Source organism: Sinohyriopsis cumingii, chromosome 19, assembly GCF_028554795.1.
Source record: "Sinohyriopsis cumingii isolate HCF-2022 chromosome 19, ASM2855479v2, whole genome shotgun sequence".
Taxonomy (NCBI): Eukaryota; Metazoa; Mollusca; class Bivalvia; order Unionida; family Unionidae; genus Sinohyriopsis; species Sinohyriopsis cumingii.
Window position 1 is genome coordinate 60125615 of NC_142979.1, and position 12079 is coordinate 60137693.

At 36.8% G+C, this 12079-nt stretch overlaps 1 long non-coding RNA gene across 1 annotated transcript; it reads right to left on the reverse strand.

Moving 5' to 3' along the window:
* Positions 1–6778: 6778 nt before the first annotated feature.
* LOC149775795 (uncharacterized) lies at positions 6779–11755 on the reverse strand. The gene is made up of 2 exons (XR_016416569.1): positions 7535–11755; positions 6779–7193 (listed from the first exon to the last, which is right to left on the reverse strand). It is a non-coding gene; the product is annotated as an uncharacterized LOC149775795 (long non-coding RNA).
* Positions 11756–12079: the final 324 nt, after the last annotated feature.

Sequence of the window (12079 nt, forward strand, 5' to 3'; positions counted from 1 at the left end):
CTTTCATGGATATGTCCACGAAAATATTTGTACATTATATAACACAGATCTTAAACGCACACTATCGTTATGGTCGTCTGCAGTTTATTTTCATTAAAAAAAAATCATCGTGGACGCCTACAATAAGATTACATGTTTTTTCAAGAGTATGCATAAACCAAAATAAGTCATCAACGAGCCCAGGCTAGGCTAACGTGGGTACGCGAGAAAGCTTGCCAGTAGCTTCTCGTGGGTCCGTGGTTTTTCCCCAGGATTTTTCAGGGTTCATCCTCCACCAGTTATACTGGTCGCCATGTGTAGCCTATCTTGTGCTGAAAATGGCGTTAAACTCTACATCATCAACGAGCCAGTAACATAAGCTCGTATATATCTTTCAAACACAAGCACATATCGATCGATAATCGATACGAAGTATCGAACAATGACTGTTCGAATGAGAAAATGATTGATTCACTCACATTTACTAACCGATGATTTTAATTCTCAACCGTCATAAATTTACTTGTGTACAGGTCTAGCTGTCAGCTGGTTCTTTGAAAGTTGTCCAAGAGATGCCATTAAGAAGCCATACTGAAACTAAATTACTGACCTAACAGAAAGCATCCTTTTCGCTCTTACTAGTGATGTCTGTTTTATATATACAACGATGATATTTTATGGAGATAAGAACTGAATTATCATACAGCCCACATAATCAATAATAAAATCGACCAGAGACACACAAAGAAGGCCAAGTTTCCCATTATCTAAATATGCTTTATACATCGGAGAACAAATATTTTTTGTTCCGATAAAAAGATTTTGTTTATACAGCAATTAGAGGGAATACCAATATAAAAAAATGTTCATATTAATGCCACGCGTATGCTATTGAGTGCAGTGATCATCGTTCACAGACGAGTAAAAGATCATTTAACAGTAATTGAGAGATCAATCGATGGGTGTTTGTTCTACATGGCCTCGTATTTGTCTTTTTTATTTTTTTCTTTTTTTTTTTTAAAAAATAAACTGGTGTTTCTTAGATCAGTCAGTATAAACGTATTAAGGAAAATACAAATACTAATTATAAGGACATTTTCTAATGTCTCATTATTATTATTTTTTCCTGATTATGAAAAATCATTCCAGAATATATATTTACACTTACACCCCTTTCGCGAGATTCTTTATTATTTGCAAACATAAGCAAAGATGACATCATACCCACTGTAAATAGTAAGAGTGCTTTTAAAAAGTGAATTAACCTGCTGCGATGTACAATGAAAACGTTTGAGGCAAAATGACCAACTTTATGCTTTAAAGCTTAAGTCTTTGAAAGTACATCTGACACTGACAAAAATAGCTCGGTCATTTAATTTGAAGTTTGGTCCTTTTATATTGTCCTAACATACTTTTTTTTCAGAATATCGCCACATTTGTAGCTGAAGCCAATCAATAGTTATTTTAGTCATTTATATTACATCTAGCTTGCTTATTTTGACGACAAATGTGTAATGTATCAACTACATATTTATTAGGTTGGAAAATATTTGTTCATGAGAAATTTTAGAGTGTATATATATATATATATATATATATATATATATATATATATATATATATATATATATATATATATATATATATATATATATATATCCTGAATCCCAAAGAAGCAATTAGTGCATGTTATTCACCTGCACCTTCCAAAGCAAACTGTTCAATATGAAGCGATATGTTAAAGCAACAGTTGTCTAAGGTCTCGATGAGTGGGGAGGAGGTGGTCGGTTCAGTTATGCCTGTCATCCCCGCCATGGTATAGGCCGCTCACAAAAGATCGCCAGAGACTTCTGCCCTGTGCCATCCACTCGAGCTGACTCCAGGTGTGACCCAGCTTAGTGATGTCCGCCTCAAGGTCACGTCGCCAGGTGTTTCTTGGTCGGCCGCTTCTTCGCTTGCCTTGAAGGTTTCACCTCAATGTCAAGTAATGTTGGTTGACGTCTTACGTAGCGCGTGTCCTATCCACCCCCACTTTTTCTTCTTGATCTCGTCAACTACCGGAAGCTGAGAGGTTCTCTGTCACAGGTTTGTGCTGCTGTTGGTGTCTGGCCAGCGGATCTGGATAATTCTTCTTAGGCAGTGGCTGATGAAGGTCTGAACTCTCTTTACGGTCAACTTGGTGGTTCTCCAGGTCTCTGCTCCATACAGTAGGACTGACTTCACGTTGGAGTTGAACAGTCTGATCTTGGTAGTCAAATAAATATCTTTGGAGCTCCAGATGTTCTTGACCTGTATGAAAGCTGCTCTCGCCTTTCCGATCATTGCCTTGACATTTGCGTCTGTGCCACCCTGCTGGTTGATAATGCTGACCAGGTACGTGAAGGACTCCACCTCTTCCAGGGGACTTCCATGTAGTATGACTGGGTTGTTACTGACATAATTGATCTTGAGGACCTTGGTCTTGTCTGTGTGGAGACCAACCTTTGCTGATGTGGCTTCCAGTACGTCGGTCTTGTCCTGCATTTGTTGATGACTGTGGGACAAGGGCCCTATGTCATCGGCAAAGTCCATGTTCTAAAGTTGACTCCAGAATGTCCACTGAATTCCAATTCATTCGCCCATTGGTGTACATCTTCATAATCCAGTCGATGGCGAGAAGGACGAGAAACGGCAACAGCAAGCAGCCTTGCCTCACGCCACTCCGCACTAGGAAACTGTCTGTGTGTTGTCCTGCATGAATGACTTTGCAAGACATTCCGTTGTAAGCGTTCTTGATGCGGTTCACCATCTTGGCTGGGATGTCGTAGTGGCGAAGAAGTTTTCAGAGTGTGTCTCGGTCCACGCTGTCAACAAAGTTGAAGCAGAAATGGACTCAACGATTGTTCGACTATGATGCGAAGAGTCGCTATTTGGTTCGTACACGATCTGTTCTGCCGGAAGCCCGTTTGCTCGTCTCGTAACTGTGGGTCGACGGCTCTCTTCATCCTCTCCAAGAGGACCCGATTGACGACTTTCATTAGTACTGACAGGAGTGTGATTCCTCTGTAGTTGGAACAATTGCTGAGGTCGCTTTTCTTGGGGATCTTGCTGAGGTATCCCTCCTTTCAGTCAGTCAGTATTTCTTCTTCCTCCCAGATCTTCTCAAAGAGGTGGTATAGCATTTCCAATGAAGCCTCTAGGTCTGCTCTGCGAGCTTCTTCTGGGATGTCACCAGGTCCAACTGCCTTGCTGTTCTTGAGCTGGGTGATGGCTTTCCTGATCTCGTCTCTCGTGTGGTTGTCACAGCTTTTAAGGAGATCTGCGTTGGTTGGGTGGATTTCTGAGGGATTTAGTGGTGCTGGCCTGTTCATTTGGTGTTCTGTACTTGCTATGGTCTTTTTCTGCTTGTCCTTTACGGGTATCTCTGTTCTGCTGTACTTGCCGGACAGCTTCTTGGTGATGTCGTGTAGCTTCTTCACGTTTCCACGTCCGGTCGCTTCTTCTGCCTCTTCTGCCAGTCCTCCAATGTAGTTTCTCTTGTCTATCTTGATGCTTCTTTTAAATTTTCTGTGGGCGCCAGTGTACTCTTTTTGTACCTTTACTTTTGTAGTTCTTGTCCTGCTGCTATTTACTGCTGCTTTTCTCTGGGAGAGGGCGGGGTTTACTAGTAATGAATTAAACATTTTGATGCAACTCATAGAGCGACGATCCTAGAGTCACCTTTAGTACAAAGGAAATATTGGGTGAAAGAAAGGTAACAATCAGTGAAACTTTTATATAACCGTCACAGACATCTTGGACACTATGTGCTTATTTTATTACAGACAGGTACAAAATTCCGCAAGATCTTTGTTTCTTGTTGAGGTTAGAATACTAATTGAATCTGTCACTTGGACGATTTAAAACGTACACCCAATATAAAGTCATAATTTATCCCACTCTTCCGGTTGTAGCTCCTGATGCTCTAAGGAAAGCCTCCATAAAATCCGCAAATAAAGATTGGCTATATCAACGCTCAGCTTAAGGCAGAGATCGAGCAGCGGTGCTCTGTGTGTGCAAAAGTATGGACGAACGCTTAACATTATTGATGGTATGGTGCCAGCATCCAGCACTAGCTATGTTAAGTAGGGATCGTAGGCATGGGAGTGCTCACCATGCTGGTTGTTGCCCATCTCTCCATTACCATGAAAGTATCTTCACTTGCGTATTGCTCTTCTTGCTGGCTGGGCAATTCACTGTCCGACGTTTTCGCATGGTCCAAAACACGACTAAATTTGGGTCCTCATTGAGGGTAATCTGAACTCTTCTAAGACTTAGTTTCTCATGCCCTCCGGGATGCCTACCTGTCCGTTTCTCCTACGTGAATCTGATAAAAATTGATTGCACCATGAAACAAAATAATCAAACGACTCCTATGATGGACATAATCATCAGGTTTGTAATCAGTGCCGTACCTTACTTCACACTCAGATGTGATACCTTCACCATCGTCTGAGGACTCCTCCTCTTTACCCTCATCGATACAGATTGATAGCATTCATGTTTCATGATGGTATCCCATAAACACATTGCGTCACTAATATGGTTAGTAGTGGTTTGCTACCTACCTTCCTCCATGACCACCATCCATTTCTACTCCCCCAACCTCTTGAACACAGCTCTTAACCCATATGTCACTGCCACCCTCCTATACCACACAAAAGCTTCCAGGGTGTAGCAAAACGATGCTGCTTAGTACAAAAGGGATGCAAGGTAGGGCGAAACCACTACTTTACATTTATTCATGTTGATCAAACCGAGATTTGAACTCGTAAAGACGAGTGTCAAAGACCACTCAGCCACCTGGGGTCCTGGATAAGGTGCTAAACCTGACTGAGGAAATTCACCTTTGTTTTTATTTTTTTATTTACTGTTATTCATCACATTTGATTCAGTCAAAGTATTGTCTTTTTAACTGTGTCTAAGACAGTTTGAATGAAAAAGAGAAGTTCTGTTAATATCAAAACCAGTATATTAAGAAATGCTTTAAAAAGACAGCTTGTAATACCATATCTATACTCCCATGTAAGTTAAGTCCAACTGCAAACAACACAGACTGATCTGCCATTGCATGATGTATTGGAAGATCAATGTCTATTGTGTTTGTTCTAATGATTACTTCTAATAAATTGCATAAACCCATATCTAAGGCATATTTTGTGATGGTATGTTTTTTTCATATCTGAAGCTTCTGTTGTCCCTGCTTTCCACTATCAAAGAAAAATAGTCAATTTGGATTTATATGTCATGACTAAAGGTTCACTGTCAACTATTTTTTTGCTACAATATGAAAATCGATGGCCCTGAATTCCAGATTATCTTTTTAATGCAAAACAATCAAAATATACTGCTGATTTGAATCAGTTAAAGTGATGCTGATATTCAGTAATAAAAACAAATTCAGCAGCATCCAAAGAAGCAATCCCTGGCTGCTCAAATGCCTGTCATAGACAGAATAATTATATTTTGCATTATATATCCCACAGGAGTTGTTACTGAATTACTAGGGGAAGGCAACTCCATTTTAAGTCTGCCCAGCAGCTGTTTCTGCTTATATTTTATTGCACAGCCATGGAAGTTAAATGAATACCAAAGTACACACAATGAAAGCGAAACTGTGTGCAATGTAAGGAAGGGTACACACAATGAAAATCAAAGCGCACACAAAGAAAGCCAAAGTGTGCACAATAAATGGAAGGGTACACACAATGAAAGTCAGAGTACACACAATGAAAGTCACAATGAAGATCAAAGTACACACAATGAAAATCAAAGTGCACACAAAGAAAGCCAAAGTGTGCACAATAAAAGGAAGGGTACACACAATGAAAGTCAGAGTACACACAATGAAAGTCACAATGAAGATCAAAGTACACACAATGAAAATCAAAGTGCACACAAAGAAAGCCAAAGTGTGCACAATAAAAGGAAGGGTACACACAATGAAAGTCAAAGTACACACAATGAAAGTCACAATGAAGATCAAAGTACACACAATGAAAATCAAAGTGCACACAAAGAAAGCCAAAGTGTGCACAATAAAAGGAAGGGTACACACAATGAAAGTCAAAGTACACACAATGAAAGTCACAATGAAGATCAAAGTACACACAATAAAAATCAAAGTACACACAATGAAAGTCACAATGAAGATCAAAGTACACACAATAAAATTCAAAGTACACAAAATGAAAGTCACAATGAAGATCAAAGTACACACAATAAAATTCAAAGTACACACAATGAAAGTCACAATGAAGATCAAAGTACACACAATAAAAATCAAAGTACACAAAATGAAAGTCACAATGAAGATCAAAGTACACACAATAAAAATCAAAGTACACAAAATGAAAGCCAAAGTGGACCTAAACCTAATATGTAGTAGTAGTACATGTATTAGTAACATCTATTATCACAATAATCCACAAGTTGTTGACAAACAAGCACCAAAATTTAATCAAGTTGTTCATTTTACCGTTCACAATAATCTTACAAATGTGCCTTTAATTTCATCATATCGTTCTGGAATTCACACATAAGTAGGAGTCATTACAGAACTCCCTACTGGAATTCACACATAAGTAGGAGTCATTACAGAACTCCCTACCGGAATTCACACATAAGTAGGAGTCATTACAGAACTCCCTACTGGAATTCACACATAAGTAGGAGTCATTACAGAACTCCCTACTGGAATTCACACATAAGTAGGAGTCATTACAGAACTCCCTACTGGAGAAAATAAAGGTGAAGCAAAATAAAGTATTAAAAGTCACAGTAATACTTTAGTTATTTATTCTTAATAGAAAATATAATCCACACATATAATTAAATGAAAAAATCTCCAGTGATATTTGATGAGATGACATAAACAGGAAATCTACTACGAAAATCTAAAGAATGTGAACCTGCTCAATAATCTTCAGTGTTATTTTTTCTATCATGTGAACATCAGATTCTCTAGTAATCATATAATTTATTATCTAATGATATCACTGATTAACAATATCATCAAGTATTCTGTCAATACATTCAACCATACTAGGAATAATGTTTGAAAAGTGTTGTCAATAATACATTAACAACAATCCTATTGCTGTGGAATGTAGCTAACTTGGAACTGTTGTAATAGTACTATGAGCTTAGTCCATGGGAATCATACCTACCATGAGCTTAGTCCTTGGGAATCATACCTACCATGAGCTTAGTCCTTGGGAATCATACCTACCATGTGCTTAGTCCTTGGGAATCATACCTACCATGAGCTTAGTCCTTGGGAATCATACCTACCATGAGCTTAGTCCTTGGGAATCATACCTACCATGAGCTTAGTCCTTGGGAATCATACCTACCATGAGCTTAGTCCTTGGGAATCATACCTACCATGAGCTTAGTCCATGGGAATCATACCTACCATGAGCTTAGTCCTTGGGAATCATACCTACCATGAGCTTAGTCCTTGGGAATCATACCTACCATGAGCTTAGTCCTTGGGAATCATACCTACCTTGAGCTTAGTCCTTGCGAATCATACCTACCCATAGAATACCTATGTTGGAATATAATTTTTGTGTGTATGAATGCTAGAATGTGCATGGGCAAAGTCTGTCTGAAGTGATTTAGCTTATGGTTTGACAGTTTACATAACCACTCTAAGTCCAATCTCAAGCTATAAGACCAAAGTATACATCTGTACCTTTAAGATCGATTATTCCAAATATTTAGTCAAAGTCACCGTATGTGTTTTTAGTCAACAAGAAAAATGTTGAGGAGTCTTTTCTGAAAAGGTATCCTTATCTTTCAATTAATTCAAATATTTTAATATCTGCATCAAAATTGTCTTAAATGGCAGTATAATAGTTTTATGACAGGATCCAGATGAATAACAAAAAGACCAGGGCATTTATGTTGAGATGATAATCAAAGTATTTCTATTAAACCATTTATATAAAACATATGACCTTGACTCCAAGGTAAAAAGGAAGAGTGACAATGTTGCAGAATGAATTCTTGTACCTTCATATTCACTTACACAAACTACAACAAAAATATATATGTACTTGCATATGAAGAAAAAAAACCTGAACCAAAATCTTCACACATAATTTTCTATGACTGTTAACATGACCCCAAGGTCCATGGGTAGATGAGCATATCACAGAATAAAATGATTTAGGTTCATATTTGATTCAACCAAGTATGACAAAATCCATTAAAGGGTTTAGGAAATAATGAAAATTAAAAAGCTTCAACCAGAACATGAACACAACTTTTCTATGGCCTTTGCCATGTCTATAACGTATGCTGCCGAATGAATTGCTTTGCCTTGTCTATAACGTATGCTGTCGAATCAATTGCTTTGCCTTGTCTATAACGTATGCTGTCGAATGAATTGCTTTGCCTGGTCTATAACGTATGCTGCCGAATGAATTGCTTTGCCTTGTCTATAACGTATGCTGTCAAATGAATTGCTTTGCCTTGTCTATAACGTATGCTGTCGAATGAATTGCTTTGCCTTGTCTATAACGTATGCTGATGAAGGAAATGCTCTGCCTTGTCTATAATGTATGCTGCCGAATGAATTGTCTCAACTTCAAAATGATTAATCACAAGTATGAAAAAAGTAAATTTATGGGGTTCAGAAAATATAAGCAATGGAAAAAGCTTTAAATCAAATATGTTATATTACTGTGATCATGACCCTAATGTTGAACAGATCATCAAATATATTGTAGAATAAATTGTTTTAACCTAATAATGATCCAACACAAGTATGATGGGGTTTAGGAAATGTAAGAAACAAAAATAAAAATTAAGCAAAACCATAATGCAAAATTTCTATGTCTGTGACTTCAGTCTCAAGGTCAAAAGAGTTAGCAAGAATGTCTAAGAATGAATTGTCTTAGCTTCACAATAATTCTCCCCAAGTAAAAAAAATGCTATCATAATGTATAGGAAATGAAAAACTTGAAATAAAACTGTTGACCATGCCACCATTGGAAAAGTAACTGTCATGTCCCACTTGCCACTAACTTAGGTGGGCTTGACATATATCATCCCCAGTCATTCTAAGTTTAATTCTAAATTAATATATATATGAAAACACAAATCTGAAATGTTACATATATTCCCCCTCAGACATGTAAAGGATGTAACCATTTTATGCAAGGCTACACACTGTTTATATTTCATAGAAACTGTACCTCGTCATCCGAAACCATATCAACTGTACCTTGTCATCCCAAACCACATCAACTGTACCTTGTCATCCCAAACCACATCAACTGTACCATGTCATCCCAAACCACATCAACTGTACCATATCATGCCAAGCCATGTCAGTGAAAAGCATGACATGACTCAAAAATAATTACAATCTCAGTTACAGAACAGATCTTTAAAATGGTTAGTTTATATATTTTTTTTAAATACTTACAAAATGTTGCATTTTCTAACACTATATAAGATGAGGCAGCAAATTGTTTCATCAAAATTATTAGATAATAAAACAGAAATATTTTACGACAATACTGAAGTTAAAGCTTTGTTGTTAACTTTTGTGTTGATTTAATGGCTAGCTTTATCTGATTTTATGTACCAACCCTACAGGAATACTGCCAAACAGTCATGTATGAACCATCCAGGAGCAAGTAAACTCTATGCTTTTGTAGCCCAAACACAAGCATACTTGCTTCAGTGGAGTCTTCTGGGTTAATCCAAGTAAAATATTTGAAACTATCAAATATTTTCTTAAGCAGGTTAGGAGGATTTCTCTGATGAGTATCAGGCACCTATTTCTAGGAGTCTTCTATTTTGAAGGGTAGCATCAGCAACAGAGTTGCACTCCAAATTTGAAGATTTCAAATGAGAAAAATTTACTAATTAGATTAGGTCTGTAATTGTTCTATTTTATTATCATTTGTTCAAAGAATGCATAAAATGTCAAGTATAAATTTTCATTTATAAATTTTTACCTTCCTGACTTGTTTAGCTATGACTCAATCTTATTATGGCTCACAAGAAGTCAGACACAAATAAACACCAAAATTTATATATTCACTTTGATGGTTATTCACTGATTGTATGTTTTACACTCAAAGATAGAGAACACAAAAAACCATATGCTAAAACACACTTCTCTAACCTGAATGAAATGTGCACACATTACATACCCCAAAAGCTTTCAATAGATCCATTATGATTCAAACTGTTTATTCTTTATATTTTGATAAAGGTATCCTGCAATGCAATTAAGCTTCAAGTAATTTACTCCTGAAATTTAAAGGATTACCCTTTAAATTTTGGGTTTGAATCCCAAAGTTTTAGACCTGGATGTTACTGATTCTACAGCATACATTTCTATCAACAGCACTAGTGATTAGATAGCTCTAATAATGAGAATGCTGTCTGGTCTTCTGTGCAACTAGATTATTAGCTTATTCACAGCATTGGGCACTGTAATATCTACACAAGTCACTGGGTGACCTGTAAAACTCTTCTAAAAAATCGAGCCATCTGGTGAATTTCAGTGACAATATGGCATATATTCAAAACTACTACAATCTGAGTAATTAAAAATGCCTAAAGTATAATTATTTAAAGTTTGACCTTCATATTTTAAATCATTCATAAAATTGTGAAGTTGAAAACTGATTGCAAAATTATTGCAATGCTTTAGTGAATTGAAAGCCATTCATGGACAGTGTATAACTGATATTTATGACTTCATCAATCCTGTGAAATACAATAAAGATTGTTATAATGCTTCACTGTGATTTTTATAACATAGAAACATTATATCTACATTCATACTTTATTTTTCTAAATGTTTATATCCATATTACTGTACATGTCAATGAAGTTGGACATACATATACACGTAGTAAACAAGTTTGGCCATCCACTTAAACTGTTAATATACATGTACCAGTCAGAAGAAATTGTCATTATTCCTGTTATTTGTTTGATTAATACAAGAATTTTTGCTGGTATCTTTCTTTGTGCCAAGCACATGCTTGTAAATAAATCAGATGTGTCACTCTAAGCTTCTACATGCAGACTAAATTATGCTACACTATCTAGAACATCACTTGCTCTGGGTTCCAAAGCTATAGTCTCACTATACATCCCCGTTTGTTTGTACCCACCTACCGATTTCAGTAATGAAAACGTTTAATGTGATAAAAAGTGCACAGAACTAAGTCAATTAAATCACTGACTAATAATTTCTAACCTGACTGTGACCAGAATGACACTAACACTGTTATCCCCTGCACCTTTCATGCTTAACGGACTTTCCATACTAACATGGCGCCATAATGCGTACACTATAGGCTAGTTTATTTCCATCCAACAACATAATGACGTAGTTCATCCTATTTGGTAACTACTGGACAATTCTGTAAATTACCAGAATGTTGAGAGTTTGAAATTATATCCCTCTGCACACTTGAACACAGAAATTAAACCGTTTGTTAAATTCTCATGAAAGGCAAATTTGTTGTTGTCATTCTTTTTGTTTGCTTGATTCAACATTGTAAATATCAGAAACAGATGACATATGTATGTAGTCATGCATACACCCCTTTGCTGAAAATGGATTTGTCCAGGAACTGGAAATGGATCTCAAGCATTTCCATCTATTATATTGAAAACTTCCGTTAAGCATGAAATGCGCAGATGATGATGGTGTTAGGGCCACTCTACTCACAGTCAGGTTAGAAATTATAAATCAGTGAATGAACTAAGTTCCTTGCACTTTTTACCACATTAAAGGTTTCCATTATTGAAATCAGTAAGGGGGTACAAACAAATGGGGATGTATAGTCAGGCTATAGTACGATCTTCGTCACTTCCAGTAGCAGAAAAATCTGTTTCTTCCTGGTGATCACTAATTTCACAAACATAAATCAACATGTTCACTACAATACCCAAGCTGATGTAGCACATCATGTGATCAGTAGCAAGGGTAACATCATTATCATTGTTATAACTCGTAACGATATCTGTTTGCTCACTAGAATCTGTATTAACAAAACAGTTTCCAACACTGCCAGTCGAAACACCTTGCCATGCACTA